The sequence below is a fragment of the Panulirus ornatus genome, chromosome 2 (assembly GCF_036320965.1).
Source record: "Panulirus ornatus isolate Po-2019 chromosome 2, ASM3632096v1, whole genome shotgun sequence".
In the NCBI taxonomy this organism is placed as follows: Eukaryota; Metazoa; Arthropoda; class Malacostraca; order Decapoda; family Palinuridae; genus Panulirus; species Panulirus ornatus.
In genome coordinates, this window is record NC_092225.1 from 26,375,037 (window position 1) to 26,391,068 (window position 16,032).

The following is a 16,032-nucleotide window of genomic DNA, read 5'->3' on the forward strand; positions in this document are numbered from 1 at the left end:
AGGGCTTCCCTCTCTCAGAATAACTTATTTCACTCACGTCATGTAAAATTGCTATTACGTTCCTCTAGAACCTTTCCGGCAGTTCTATGCTATTCCTCGGGTGAGGAGAGCTACCAGGTTGTTGTGGTATATTCCAGCTTGAGTCGAATTTATATATTGCGCAGTTCATGCAACATTGAACTAAAATTTCTCTCAAAGATCCCTCTCATCATTCTGCTCTGGTGACAAGGATGGCATGACGTCAACGCCACCAAGGTCCCTTTCACTATGCTCCTTGTGATTTGTTTACCCTACATGGTATTCACTGTTGTCTGTCAATTTCCATCATATATTCATCACCCTACATCATCCTGGATTAGTTTCATTAGCTACCTGGATCTTGAAGGGGATGTTAAAGCCGCCACCTGCTTCTCAAGTCCTAATATTAGAGTGGAAAATTGTGGCTGGAGCAGTGCGCTTGAGCTCCCCTTGAAAAGTGATGTGTATAATTTGATGATCTTTCCTGCCCTTATCAACACCTTTTATAGTCAATCTTATTTTGTTGTGGATATAATGTTGTGAGGCCGTTAAAGAGGACTGGAAGGGGAGGTATAGGATTTGGGGAAGCCTTAAAAGTTGTGTAAATGTTCTTAAATTCACATGCGTGTGATTAGTTTGTACTGAGTTTTACACTTGTATCGCCTCATCTCTAACCTTGTATATATGTCCCATGTCTTTACTATTATATGTGTGTACTCAAACACAAACACATACCCTAGCATATACTAGGCACCGATTTATGAATCAGTCCGAAAGGGAGGATGAACAAGTGGGTTGACTGGCGGTCGACTGCCGCTACCAGGATTCGAACCCATGAGCGTCAGACAAACTTGTGTTATCAATTTGTACTATTTCTGGGCGGGAGAAATCTCGAACATTAATGCCCATTTTAGTAGGGCAAGGTTAAAAGAAAGCAATAATTAAATGGGTATAAATAAAAAGATATACGATATGATTGCTCAGACGTTTTCCGTTTACATAATCTACATCATGATCTTTAATATATACGAATACAGAGAGAAGGTCAGCAGAGAGATGATTGGTTCCGCCAAGCTAAACTTGGACGCACTTTCAATCCAGGCATTTCTGAATATCAGCTCAGGGTTACACTGACCTTTTATTCATACCACCTGAATATTTTGCCCTCTCTATTTTCTACACTGGTTTAACCTTATTACCTAACCTAAAATATAAACTATACCTCTCAGGAGCAGATGGGGATGCCAGGGACTCAGGACCAATTTTGATCTATATTTCAACCCATCTCTCTCTCTCTCTCTCTCTCTCTCTCTCTCTCTCTCTCATTGAGTAAGAAATATCATTTGGATTTTTTCAAAAACGTTCTTAACGACACTCTATATGGTATAATGTATCAAATACACATGACAGAGTTACCTTGGTGCAAATTACCAATGGTTATACTTTCATTTCATATATTGTTCAAACAACATTTAAGAATGTGCCTTGTGGAAGCCTAGACCCCTGAACCAGAGATCATGAACATGTCTGAAAAGTTCACTCAGCCAAAATTCACCGCGAACTTTTCAGTTCATCAAAAGTTTAAATTTCACGAATGAACTTGTATACACATACCTATGGATCTTCTGGACTCATACACAGTGATTACTGTAGGACAATCAGTTGAGTAGAATATGGACTACAAAGACTACTTATCGTGGTCAGGCCAACTACAATATTGTTCACTTCGATCACTGTCAAATATCTGGTACGTCTGGGGGTGGGAGATATCAAAAACTGGAGATATTCAACTCATATTTAACGGGGAAAACTTTTAATTAAATGTCCGCCGACATAGAGAAACACTATCCCTTTGTTCTTTAGTGACTAAGTTACGTGTCTGAAGTAAGGTTTCTAGAACAGATTAGATTTCCACCGGTTATTCAGCCTTGAAAATGAAAACCTTAAGTACGTTAGGTTAGGTTATCCGTTTTCCTGAAGAGAAGCACAAACTGCACTCCGAAGCCATACAAGGCAAATAAGACTCCTTGTCCTGATGAGGTGGCCACTGGACTCTAAATCTCGAGACGAAAAGGCCATATATATATTTTTTTCCCCCACCATCTTCAGGAGCAAGTAGGGAGTGTGAGGGATCCTGGTTCCCTGACGACTAAAAAAAAAAAAAAAACCTAACTTCAAATTCCCTACATTATAATCTTAACATAGTATAATGAAACAATGCACTTCATCGGTAAGGATACAAAAATATTCATTGTTATTAGAGCTTATATATAATACTTTGGTTATGCCTTCTCGATAAATCAGCTGCACACACATTATTTTGTATATTTCACCTTACTTGCTCCCCCTTTGTCAGCCTGTATTATTTATTTATCAGTTAAATATTTTGAGTGGCAATAAGTGTTCTCTCAAAATCAATCTTACTATAATGACAATATATACTCTCGAAAAATAGTCAGGATATGCCTGATTTTTTTGTTATTCATAAGGTTGGCCCCATATAGACCAACAACGAAGGTTCACGTAAGACAGTTATTATTTCACATCACTTACTTGTCCTGTAATTGCAATAAGCTTTCCTGAAGAATCTGGGAACTAAACTAGCCAACAGGTTCATTGCTGAAGCCATTATAACAGACACGTTGCACTCACCAAAAGTTAACCAAGATAAACAAAGACCATTCGACATTCATGATTTTTTTTTTATATATATATATAAAAGTCTGTTCTAATGACATTGTTACTACTAGTTACAAAATTATAATTCACAAAGAAATTCCGATGAGCTATCGTCATCCTTATTGAGGATTTTTTTAGATCTTTGTATTTTTTTTTTCTTGTTATTTCATGTATCCTTCACCGCACTAACTCAAGGCATACCATATACCATGACGGCAATATTTGGAAATATATTACATCATTCGACGTGTTTGTTGTATTTTTCGCTTATACATATATCTGATATATTAACGGTCATAGTCACTTGAATGGAATTAAACTACATATTTATGGCAATATTCTATTAGAAATATATATATTTTTTTATCCCTTTGAGCACACAGAACACATATTCCTATAGTCTTACCTTTGTAAAAGTAAATCCCTTATATCCATGTTTTCCTCCTTTTGAAAATACTTTCATAAGCATCCATGAAGTCAAGTATTCTCAATATTAATGACTGTACCTAATAATAATAAAGTATAAGCTCGGGCTGGTTATGGCTTGGTTGTGGTTGTGGTTGGTGGTAACATGTGGGAGCTTATTGGTGTACCACACCTTTGGGACAGCGGCCTGTGATGTAGCATATCTTTATTTTCTACAATATAGTGACTTATGTGACAGGCAGAGCATGCTCCAGTCATGACTATCTCAGATGGAAATGTGATAGTGTATGGGAAAATAATAATAATAATAATAATAATAATAATAATAATAATAATAATAATAATAATATTAATAATAATAATAAATGTGAATAAGAGCAAGGTTATTAGGTACAGTAGGGTTGAGGGTCAAGTCAACTGGGAGGTAAGTTTGAATGGAGAAAAACTGGAGGAAGTAAAGTGTTTTAGATATCTGGGAGTGGATCTGGCAGCGGATGGAACCATGGAAGCGGAAGTGGATCATAGGGTGGGGGAGGGGGCGAAAATCCTGGGAGCCTTGAAGAATGAGTGGAAGTCGAGAACATTATCTCGGAAAGCAAAAATGGCTATGTTTGAAGGAATAGTGGTTCCAACAATGTTGTATGGTTGCGAGGCGTGGGCTATGGATAGAGTTGTGCGCAGGAGGATGGATGTGCTGGAAATGAGATGTTTGAGGACAATGTGTGGTGTGAGGTGGTTTGATCGAGTAAGTAACGTAAGGGTAAGAGAGATGTGTGGAAATAAAAAGAGCGTGGTTGAGAGAGCAGAAGAGGGTGTTTTGAAATGGTTTGGGCACATGGAGAGAATGAGTGAGGAAAGATTGACCAAGAGGATATATGTGTCGGAGGTGGAGGGAACGAGGAGAAGTGGGAGACCAAATTGGAGGTGGAAAGATGGAGTGAAAAAGATTGTGTGTGATCGGGGCCTGAACATGCAGGAGGGTGAAAGGAGGGCAAGGAATAGAGTGAATTGGATCGATGTGGTATACTGGGGTTGACGTGCTGTCAGTGGATTGAATCAGGGCATGTGAAGTGTCTGGGGTAAACCATGGAAAGCTGTGTAGGTATGTATATTTGCGTGTGTGGACGTATGTATATACATGTGTATGGGGGTGGGTTGGGCCATTTCTTTCGTCTGTTTCCTTGCGCTACCTCGCAAATGCGGGAGACAGCGGCAAAAAAAAAAAAAAAATAATAATAATAATAATAAAACAAGGATTTGTTTGTGGCGTTTATGGATCTGGAGAAAACATTTGATAGTATTGACAGAGATTTCTTTTGGAGGGACTTACAAATAAATGGTGTGGAAGGAGAACAACCAGATGGAAAGAACATTTTTTTAATGAAGTAGGTTGACAGGAGGGAGTGGTTCCAAGTGAAGGTGGCTGTTTGTTTAGAGACCGGGTGTTGAGGAAAATAAATGCAAAGATTCTTTGAGAGTGGGGCATGGATGTAGTCTGGAGGGCATGAGAATGGACTTGGGAATTGAGTTTGTTGTTGTTTGATGATGATACACCACTGGTGGTAGATTTGAGTGAAAAACTGCAGAAGTTGGTGTCAGACTTTAGGAGGATGTGTGAAAGGAGGAAGCTGAGAGAGTAAATATGAACAAGCCTACATGGTTCAGTTGGGAAGTGGTGTGAGTTTGAATGGAGGAATTAAGAGTGTTTTAGATACCTGGGAGTGGACATGGCAACAAATGGAACCATATTAGTATAAGTGAGTCATGAGGTAGCACATGTTCTGAGAGCAGTGAGGAATCTATGAAAAGAGACGTCATTATCTGGGAGGGTGGAAATGAGTATGTTTGAAGGTATAGCAGTCCCAACATTGTGTGGTTGCAAGGCATAGGCTATAGATGAGAATGTGTGAAGGGTGGATGTGTTAGAAATTAAATGTTTGAGGACAATATGTTGTCTGAGGTGGTTAAATCGATTAAAAAATAAAAGGGTAAGAAAGAAATGTGGTAATAAGAAGAGTGTAGTTGGGACAGCTGATGAGGATGTGCCAAAATGGTTTGGTCATTTGGAGTGAATGAGTGAAAAGACATTGACAATGAGGATATACATGTCAGAGGTGGAGGGAACAAGTTATGGAAGACCAAACTGGCAATAAAAGAATGGGGTGAAAAAAGATTTTGGGTCTTCAGGGCCTGAACATGCAGGAATGTGAAAGGCATGAAGAAGATACTTAATTGGATTGATGTGGTATACAGGGAGCAATGTGATGTCAGTGGACCAAACCAGGGAACATGAAACAGCCAGGGGAAACCACAGAAAGGTCTGTGAGGCCTGGCTGTAGATAGGTGGATGTGGTTTGTGTGCATTACACGACTGCTAAAGAATGACAGATGAGGCCTATTCTTCTTCTTGTTCCTAGTGCTACCTCGCTAACATGGGAAATGGAAAGAAATATAATAATAATAATGACAATGATAATAATGATATTAATAATAATGATAAAAATAATAATAATAATAATAATAGTTGGTGGTTTACAGGCATCAATCACAGATTAAGTGACAGCAGCACAGTGAGCTAGTACTGCAGTGTCCATAATATTTTGATACCCTGGCCCAGTCACGTTTTTTTTCTCTGCCTCACAATAAATGGGTTGCTGAAACTTAATCCATAGAAAAATACTCCTCTGTACCTTTCACTTAACACTTGGCAATGCATAAGAAATGACTTTATACTAAATCACAAACTTCCTTTATCCCAGGGATTGGGGGAGTAAGAAATCAGCTCACCTGTCTTCTGCATGTTGTAAGAAGCATATGATGGGGATAACAACTGGAGCCAAGCAAAAATCATAACAAATGCAACCTATTCATCTAGGTACTTTCTAATAGTATCAATGCAGCAAAATACTACCAACTCAATTAAATTTCCCCTTTCCTTTTACAGGTAATATCATCCCTCCTTCATTTAGTATTTTAGCTTTCATAGCTAAAATAGTGAGTGGTGGGATGAAGAAGTAAGAGTATTAGTGAAAGAGAAGAGAGAGGCATTTGGACGATTTTTGCAAGGAAAAAATGCAATTGAGTGGGAGATGTATAAAAGAAAGAGACAGGAGGTCAAGAGAAAGGTGCAAGAGGTGAAAAAAAGGGCAAATGAGAGTTGGGGTGAGAGAGTATCATTAAATTTTAGGGAGAATAAAAAGATGTTCTGGAAGGAGGTAAATAAAGTGTGTAAGACAAGGGAGCAAATGGGAACTTCAGTGAAGGGCACAAATGGGGAGGTGATAACAAGTAGTGGTGATGTGAGAAGGAGATGGAGTGAGTATTTTGAAGGTTTGTTGAATGTGTTTGATGATAGAGTGGCAGATATAGGGTGTTTTGGTTGAGGTGGTGTGCAAAGTGAGAGGGTTAGGGAAAATGATTTGGTAAACAGAGAAGAGGTAGTGAAAGCTTTGCAAAAGATGAAAGCCGGCAAGGCAGCAGGTTTGGATGGTATTGCAGTGGAATTTATTAAAAAAGGGGGTGACTGTATTGTTGACTGGTTGGTAAGGTTATTTAATGTATGTATGACTCATGGTGAGGTGCCTGAGGATTGGCGGAATGCGTGCATAGTGCCATTGTACAAAGGCAAAGGGGATAAGAGTGAGTGCTCAAATTACAGAGGTATAAGTTTGTTGAGTATTCCTGGTAAATTATATGGGAGGGTATTGATTGAGAGGGTGAAGGCATGTACAGAGCATCAGATTGGGGAAGAGCAGTGTGGTTTCAGAAGTGGTAGAGGATGTGTGGATCAGGTGTTTGCTTTGAAGAATGTATGTGAGAAATACTTAGAAAAGCAAATGGATTTGTATGTAGCATTTATGGATCTGGAGAAGGCATATGATAGAGTTGATAGAGATGCTCTGTGGAAGGTATTAAGAATATATGGTGTGGGAGGAAAGTTGTTAGAAGCAGTGAAAAGTTTTTATCGAGGATGTAAGGCATGTGTACGTGTAGGAAGAGAGGAAAGTGATTGGTTCTCAGTGAATGTAGGTTTGCGGCAGGGGTGTGTGATGTCTCCATGGTTGTTTAATTTGTTTATGGATGGGGTTGTTAGGGAGGTAAATGCAAGAGTTTTGGAAAGAGGGGCAAGTATGAAGTCTGTTGGGGATGAGAGAGCTTGGGAAGCGAGTCAGTTGTTGTTCGCTGATGATACAGCGCTGGTGGCTGATTCATGTGAGAAACTGCAGAAGCTGGTGACTGAGTTTGGTAAAGTGTGTGGAAGAAGAAAGTTAAGAGTAAATGTGAATGGGAGCAAGGTTATTAGGTACAGTAGGGTTGAGGGTCAAGTCAATTGGGAGGTGAGTTTGAATGGAGAAAAACTGGAGGAAGTGAAGTGTTTTAGATATCTGGGAGTGGATCTGGCAGCGGATGGAACCATGAAAGCGGAAGTGGATCATAGGGTGGGGGAGGGGGCGAAAATTCTGGGGGCCTTGAAGAATGTGTGGAAGTCGAGAACATTATCTCGGAAAGCAAAAATGGCTATGTTTGAAGGAATAGTGGTTCCAACAATGTTGTATGGTTGCGAGGCGTGGGCTATGGATAGAGTTGTGCGCAGGAGGATGGATGTGCTGGAAATGAGATGTTTGAGGACAATGTGTGGTGTGAGGTGGTTTGATCGAGTGAGTAACGTAAGGGTAAGAGAGATGTGTGGAAATAAAAAGAGCGTGGTTGAGAGAGCAGAAGAGGGTGTTTTGAAGTGGTTTGGGCACATGGAGAGGATGAGTGAGGAAAGATTGACCAAGAGGATATATGTGTCGGAGGTGGAGGGAGCAAGGAGAAGAGGGAGACCAAATTGGAGGTGGAAAGATGGAGTGAAAAAGATTTTGTGTGATCGGGGCCTGAACATGCAGGAGGGTGAAAAGAGGGCAAGGAATAGAGTGAATTGGAGCGATGTGGTATACCGGGGTTGACGTGCTGTCAGTGGATTGAATCAAGGCATGTGAAGCGTCTGGGGTAAACCATGGAAAGCTGTGTAGGTATGTATATTTGCGTGTGTGGACGTATGTATATACATGTGTATGGGGGGGGTTGGGCCATTTCTTTCGTCTGTTTCCTTGCGCTACCTCGCAAACGCGGGAGACAGCGACAATAAAAAAAAAAAAATATATATATATATATATATATATATATATATATATATATATATATATGTTTGAGGGAATAGTGGTTCCAACAATGTTGTATGGTTGCGAGGCGTGGGCTATGGATAGAGATGTGCGCAGGAGGATGGATGTGCTGGAAATGAGATGTTTGAGGACAATGTGTGGTGTGAGGTGGTTTGATCGAGTAAGTAACGTAAGGGTAAGAGAGATGTGTGGAAATAAAAAGAGCGTGGTTGAGAGAGCAGAAGAGGGTGTTTTGAAATGGTTTGGGCACATGGAGAGAATGAGTGAGGAGAGATTGACCAAGAGGATATATGTGTCGGAGGTGGAGGGAACGAGGAGAAGAGGGAGACCAAATTGGAGGTGGAAAGATGGAGTAAAAAAGATTTTGTGTGATCGGGGCCTGAACATGCAGGAGGGTGAAAGGAGGGCAAGAAATAGAGTGAATTGGAGTCATGTGGTATACAGGGGTTGACGTGCTGTCAGTGGATTGAAGCAAGGCATGTGAAGCGTCTGGGGTAAACCATGGAAAGCTGTGTAGGTATGTATATTTGCGTGTGTGGATGTGTGTATGTACATGTGTATGGGGGGGGGGGGTTGGGCCATTTCTTTCGTCTGTTTCCTTGCGCTACCTCGCAAACGCGGGAGACAGCGACAAAGTATAAAAAAAAAAAAAAAAAAAAAAAAAAAAAATATATATATATATATATATATATATATATATATAGGAAGAGAGGAAAGTGATTGGTTCTCAGGGAATGTAGGTTTGCGGCAGGGGTGTGTGATGTCTCCATGGTTGTTTAATTTGTTTATGGATGGGGTTGTTAGGGAGGTGAATGCAAGAGTTTTGGAAAGAGGGGCAAGTACGAAGTCTGTTGGGGATGAGAGAGCTTGGGAAGTGAGTCAGTTGTTGTTCGCTGATGATACAGCGCTGGTGGCTGATTCATGTGAGAAACTGCAAAAGCTGGTGACTGAGTTTGGTAAAGTGTGTGAAAGAAGAAAGTTAAGAGTAAATGTGAATAAGAGCAAGGTTATTAGGTACAGTAGGGTTGAGGGTCAAGTCAATTGGGAGGTGAGTTTGAATGGAGAAAAACTGGAGGAAGTGAAGTGTTTTAGATATCTGGGAGTGGATCTGGCAGCGGATGGAACCATGGAAGCAGAAGTGGATCATAGGGTGGGGGAGGGGGCGAAAATTCTGGGAGCCTTGAAGAATGTGTGGAAGTCGAGAACATTATCTCGGAAAGCAAAAATGAGTATGTTTGAAGGAATAGTGGTTCCAACAATGTTGTATGGTTGCGAGGCGTGGGCTATGGATAGAGTTGTGCGCAGGAGGATGGATGTGCTGGAAATGAGATGTTTGAGGACAATGTGTGGTGTGAGGTGGTTTGATCGAGTAAGTAACGTAAGGGTAAGAGAGATGTGTGGAAATAAAAAGAGCGTGGTTGAGAGAGCAGAAGATGGTGTTTTGAAATGGTTCGGGCACATGGAGAGAATGAGTGAGGAAAGATTGACCAAGAGAATATATGTGTCGGAGGTGGAGGGAACGAGAAGAGGGAGACCAAATTGGAGGTGGAAAGATGGAGTGAAAAAGATTTTGTGTGATCGGGGCCTGAGCATGCAGGAGGGTGAAAGGAGGGCAAGGAATAGAGTGAATTGGAGCGATGTGGTATACCGGGGTTGACGTGCTGTCAGTGGATTGAATCAAGGCATGTGAAGCGTCTGGGGTAAACCATGGAAAGCTGTGTAGGTATGTATATTTGCGTGTGTGGACGTATGTATATACATGTGTATGGGGGTGGGTTGGGCCATTTCTTTCGTCTGTTTCCTTGCGCTACCTCGCAAACGCGGGAGACAGCGGAAAAAAAAAAAAAAAAAAAAAAAAAAAAAAAAAAAAGCTAGTTTTCATCTGCTTCAGCAAAGACTATTTAATCCAGTTTCTCACTGTAAGTGATGGCAGCTAAATCCTTACATTAAAACATATAATTTGTTTTACCTCACAAATCAGGTGTAGTCATATGTTCCTAAGAACTTTTCTCGTTTTGTTAAAAAAGTGAAACTATCCATATGTAATATATTGTGCAGAAAACCAAATGTGAATTTAAAATGATCAGTTTCTAACAACTGATACCACTATACACTAAAATCAAACACTAAACTTACTAGCGGCTTTATTTACATGTCTGAAACAAAAAATCTACATGAAATGCAAACATTATCTTTCTTTTGAAATATAACAAAGGTGCAACCACTAAACATTGATTTATTAATGCACAGAGACAAGAAGAGCATTTATAAAGAACAAAATATAATCTGAATACATTACTTTATGTGAAAAAACTTGTAAATATACAGAACTCTGTTACCATAAATCTGACAAAGTTGGAGTAGAAACTCAAAAGAAAAAATTTCCTTATGTTCTTTCCTTCTTGCTTCTCATTTTATCATTTACACAGAGCAAATATGGCAACTGCATCATGTGACTAGGAGAGAATGAATACTTGCAATCCATCGAACTTAACAATGTTCAGTTGTGGAGAGTTCATGCAAGTTACTCAACTATGAAGTTTGTACTGCCTGTTGGTGATGAACAATTTGGTAAACATACACTAAACATTCAAACATACACCACCAAAAAATTAACTTCATTTATGACTATTGCTTATCATACAAGAAAATGATAAGTAGTCACAGCATGATTTTCAACAGCATCAATAATAAATCATTTCTTACAAAATATGACATGGGTTGGGCATATTGGAAGTATACTGTATTAACAATAACTGCACTAATTCTGTAATCGATCCTGAACACATGACTCGAACTCATCAATTACTGTATTGCTTGTGAAGGAATTATATCCTATTCATGTGATGAGTACTTCAGATGTTTATAGTCTCCATTTAGAAGAAATGCAATCATAAGTTCCCTAACTGTAATAAATGTGCGTAGAGGTAAAGCCCTGATAACAATACTGTGAAAAACTGAATAGGTAATATCATTTTTTTCACATATCAAAGGTTCCAAGATGAAATTCTTTTTTAGAAAACTTAATAGAAATAATATGGGATAATCAGGTAGCAATATATACCCATACAACCACTCTGAAATACATGGTAAGTAAAACTGTAAATTTATGACTGATGCAATTTACATGCAAATCCAATGACTTAAAAAAAAATATGCATCAGTTACCCACCTCATTTTTTATGCAGTGTTTTTCATCTAGGATTTTTCTATGCTTTAATTATGCTCACATTCATATTTAAATTTTTCATTAAGAGTTTATCTACATAATATACTTAATTTGCTATTCATATAAAGCAAAACATGCAAAGTTTGTCACTTTATTTTGACATTTAATATCAATATAATTTTGGTATACTCCTTGTAGCTTACATGACAACTACAAAGTAAATCATGAAAGGAAGAATCAAATTATTTTAATTATGGAAATTAAATCAAAGTTCCCTCCTGTTCCTCCATTGCCTGAAATTCTCAGCAAACTGATATCTCTGACAAAAACTCTGAAAAATCCCTAAAGCTACAACAATTTAAACTTCAGAATAACAGTAAGGACACCAAAACACTTATTCACATACTAAGTTGAGCAACAACCTTGGTTCCTTTTACTTAATGAGCTAAAGTGACAAAGATATTTTCTTTATACTCTACATTAATACAAAATGTAATTAAATGCAAGTGAATGCCAGATATGTAAAAGGCACAGAGTATAAGCACTATTTCAAGCACTCCAAGTAGAAGTGGCTCATGGGAAAGGGCTAACCCGTAACCAGAAACTTTTTGAGGATATTTACTTTGGAAAGAACTGCAAAGATCAGAGCTGCAGGTAAACAAATGGCTGTACTGCTAGTAACCAGCACAATATTCAAATAGCAGGTTGGCCTTACTAAGCACAATTACCTAATGTATTATACCTTTTGAAATGTCAATGCATTTTATCATTTTCAAAGATTAATGTATTCCTGAACAGTTTATCTTACTCAGTATCTTTAGGAATTGTGATATACAGCAAGTATTTTAATCTTTGCTCCAAAGATACTGCAACATTATCTATGGTATGTTAAAACAGATATTGGAGTCTTTATCAACCAATGGATGTTAAAACTGTGAGTGGATGTGGTGAGTCATACAAGTGACAATAAAAGTATAAAACCTGCATAAAATGCTTTCCCAATAGCCACCTCGGACCCCAGATTCCATGTGCACAGGGCTAAATAAGGATTAAGCCCCTTATATATACATTTCTTTTTGGCATATTAGATTTGCATATTCCACTCCCTTACACACAAACTCACATACATACAAACATGTCCTAATACACAATATATATATATATATATACATCCTACATCCATTACATTCAAGATACCATTCCGGACATGATTAAGTCAATTTTCATACTAAATCATATTCTCCACCAATTACTTCTTCACAAATTTATCATACATTGCTGACTCTTAAAAATATGGCCTGGTTACTGGGAGGCCAAGCCCTTTGAAATGATCCATTTTCAGAATGATATAATCATCTCTGGTGGGCTGGTTAGCTTTCTGTTTTTCCACAAATGAGCCAGTCAATGTTAGGTCAGGTTCTCCAGATCTAGTGTGAATTATAATTAATAAAAGCCTTGACCATCACCAGCCTAAGTGATGTGGGACGGAATATATAATGAAGCATTCTGTATTTCTCTTAATAGACATTTAGCACCTGTCTGTGACTAGGCTTTATTACCTCTATTGGGCTCTGAGGTAAATACTTTAATGTATTAAACCTAGTAAAGCAATTTTTTCAGAAAACAATGAGAGTACTACATATTTCAAAACGAATGTTGGTGAATACTAAACTACTGTATCAACCATTTTAGACCACAGCCTGGTCAACATATTTAATTTGTGACCCACCAAGAGTAACTACTTAGTTTTTCCTTAGTGTTTAAAAGCTTACGCTCAGTTCATATAGGTAACTTGTCAACTACAAAAACTGCACAATGTAAAAAAAAATTCTCTACATCATTTCCAAAAATGGGACATTTTCCATTGGATCATGACTCCTGTAGCATAACCCATGGTCAATCACATGATTTATTCTGTGGAATATCATCATTCATATACATGGTAACGTACATGACTTTTGATAACGGTGTATTAGCTGATGATTCAGAAGATAGTTCACCTGGCTTTTGTTACATGCTATGTTATGTCCTGAAAGTTCTAAGTATATGCTGCCCTTTGGAAAAAGTTAAAAGATGGCCATGAAAGTAAGGTCACCGCAGGTCCAAAGATATTAAAAGTTTGATCAGCACAGCTTTAGCAATCAACAACAGCTGGGTGAATGAGAAGCTAAAGTTGTGAGAGGACAGGTCATGTATTCACAATATTTTCAAATCTAAATTTTCTTTACTTACTTATGTGGACATTCATCTTATTCTAATGCAAATTTCATGGGCATGTTTGAAGAGTCAGAAAGCTCATTCAGAACTGGTGAGGATATAGTAGGGTTGAAAAGGTTTTTTTGATAATTATTTGAGGAAGTGTGAAAGAGTAAGAGGCAAATGGGCAAGATATAATATTTCTCATGTTGAAATACAGTAGATAGTTATTTTTTTCTGATGTTGATGAAACCAGAAGCTCATATAGCACTAATAAAAATATGCTCTTGGGAAAACATATAATAAAAGCTAACTACTAAGTTGTTGAGCCCTTTGAGTGGCTTTGAATAATTCCCAAAAAATAAAGTCTGCATGGACATAGCTGAAGGGTTGATGAAGAGTTGGGTACTGACTGGCAAAACATAACCCTTGCATGTACTCACACTATTCTTGATAAAAGACAGGCTGACAAAAGACAGGCTGAGAGTCCTCTAGCACAGGCAAAAGAAAATGTTCAAGTTATCAACATGGTGTTTCTAATATAGGCCTATACAAATTCAAAAACTGGAGAAATCCATTGGCTGTACAAGAATTAGATGAGCTTAACACACATTCTGATGGTCAAAATCATTCACAAGCAAAATCCAAAATACTCGTATGATTTCAGTTCTCACTTCTGAAGTTCCAGTTAAATACAAGTTTTGAATGGTTCTAACGAAAAGCGTAAATTTTATTCTCCATAGCATTCACTAAGAAATCTTTCTCTACGAGAACAGCCTGCATCTTGTTCAGCTCTGCTTTGGATTTACCTATATCGTGTGTAGCAGCTTCATCTTGGAGTTATGTTACTGTGGCTCACACATCTTCATTCTATAATGGGTTATCTTATAAACTATTTTAAGGGCATGCTAGGTACATGATACTTCAAAGGTACTTCAAGGACATTAAATGTATTTTACTTCAAAGGTATTTTAAGGACAGGTTAGGTGTATGAAACTTTAAAGGTATTTCAAGGGCATGCTATATGTATGATATTTCCAAGGTATTGCAGGTCAAGTTAGATGTACAATACTTCAAAGGTATTCTAAAGGCATGCTAGACATACAGTACCTCAAAGGTATTTCAAAGGCATGTTAGATGTGATACTTCATTGATATTTCAAGGGCAAGTTACATGTATGATACTTCAAAGATATTTCAAGGGCATGTTGGATATATGACACCAAACGTATGAAACTGTTAAGTACTTAAGTATGAATAAGAAAGTGACTGCTTATCAGTAACATATATATTCAGAATCAAGAATGAAGATGATGCCAAACAACCATAGATTGTCCACATGGGAGGTTGAGGTTGTGACACCTTAGCTTTTTGATGGTTCAGTGTTACACAAACTTTGTTTCATGCGCAAAATTATTAAAAACATTGTATAAATTACCTTCAGGCAATGTGTATAAGGTGTATATGAAATATAAGTGGGTTTTGTGTTCAGACTTGGGTCCCAACCCCAAAATATCACATTATGTACGTGCAAATATTCCAAAATGAAAAAATTCCAAAAAATCCAAAACACTTCTAGTACCAGGCACTTCAGATAAGGAATAATCAACCGTAACCCCATCTTATAAGTGTGACATTTCTGAACTGAGTTAACATTTTTATGAACAAATGACACAACTCTTATCACCCTCCAACATTTCCACAGACAAAAGATGTCCAATGCTTGATCAACCTTCAAAAATTCCCAAAATATCTATTTATTCATCAATTGTTTTTTATGATGATATAAATGGCATGTGGGAAATTTTCCATTCTCTTTGTAAATAATGTGTATATATGTGTGGTGGTTTGAAGGCTGGCCAAGACTCATCACTCAAAATCCCTTGTTCTTTGCCAGAATGATGAAAATGTCATCTCTCTTTCCGTTTCTCTCTTAGTTTTCAGTGTTAAGCATATATAATAGAAAATAATCATCAACAAACAAATACATGTTAAAATATACATATTATGCATGAAAATAATCCTGTAAGTTATAATACATAATAAGCATTGATAGGCGAGAGAGAAATGGTGGCCATCCAGTTCACCTGGAGTGTGGGTCCAGAGAGCCAGACTAGGTTTGCAAGAGTGTAAAGTAAAACCCTTTTTCTTTCAAATTTCCTAATTTCTTTTCTGTTTGCCTCCAACACTTGCAATCTGATCTAACCTAGTTTTCTGATACTATATGTTTGTTTGTATTTGACGATCTGAATGTTTGTCATTACTCCCAGTGTGACTTTTCCTTGTCTGCATCCTGGTTTGATGCATAACTGAATGACACACCTTAAGCACTAATACTCCACAGACTTTTACAGACTCTACGCAGGAACATGAGGTGGTG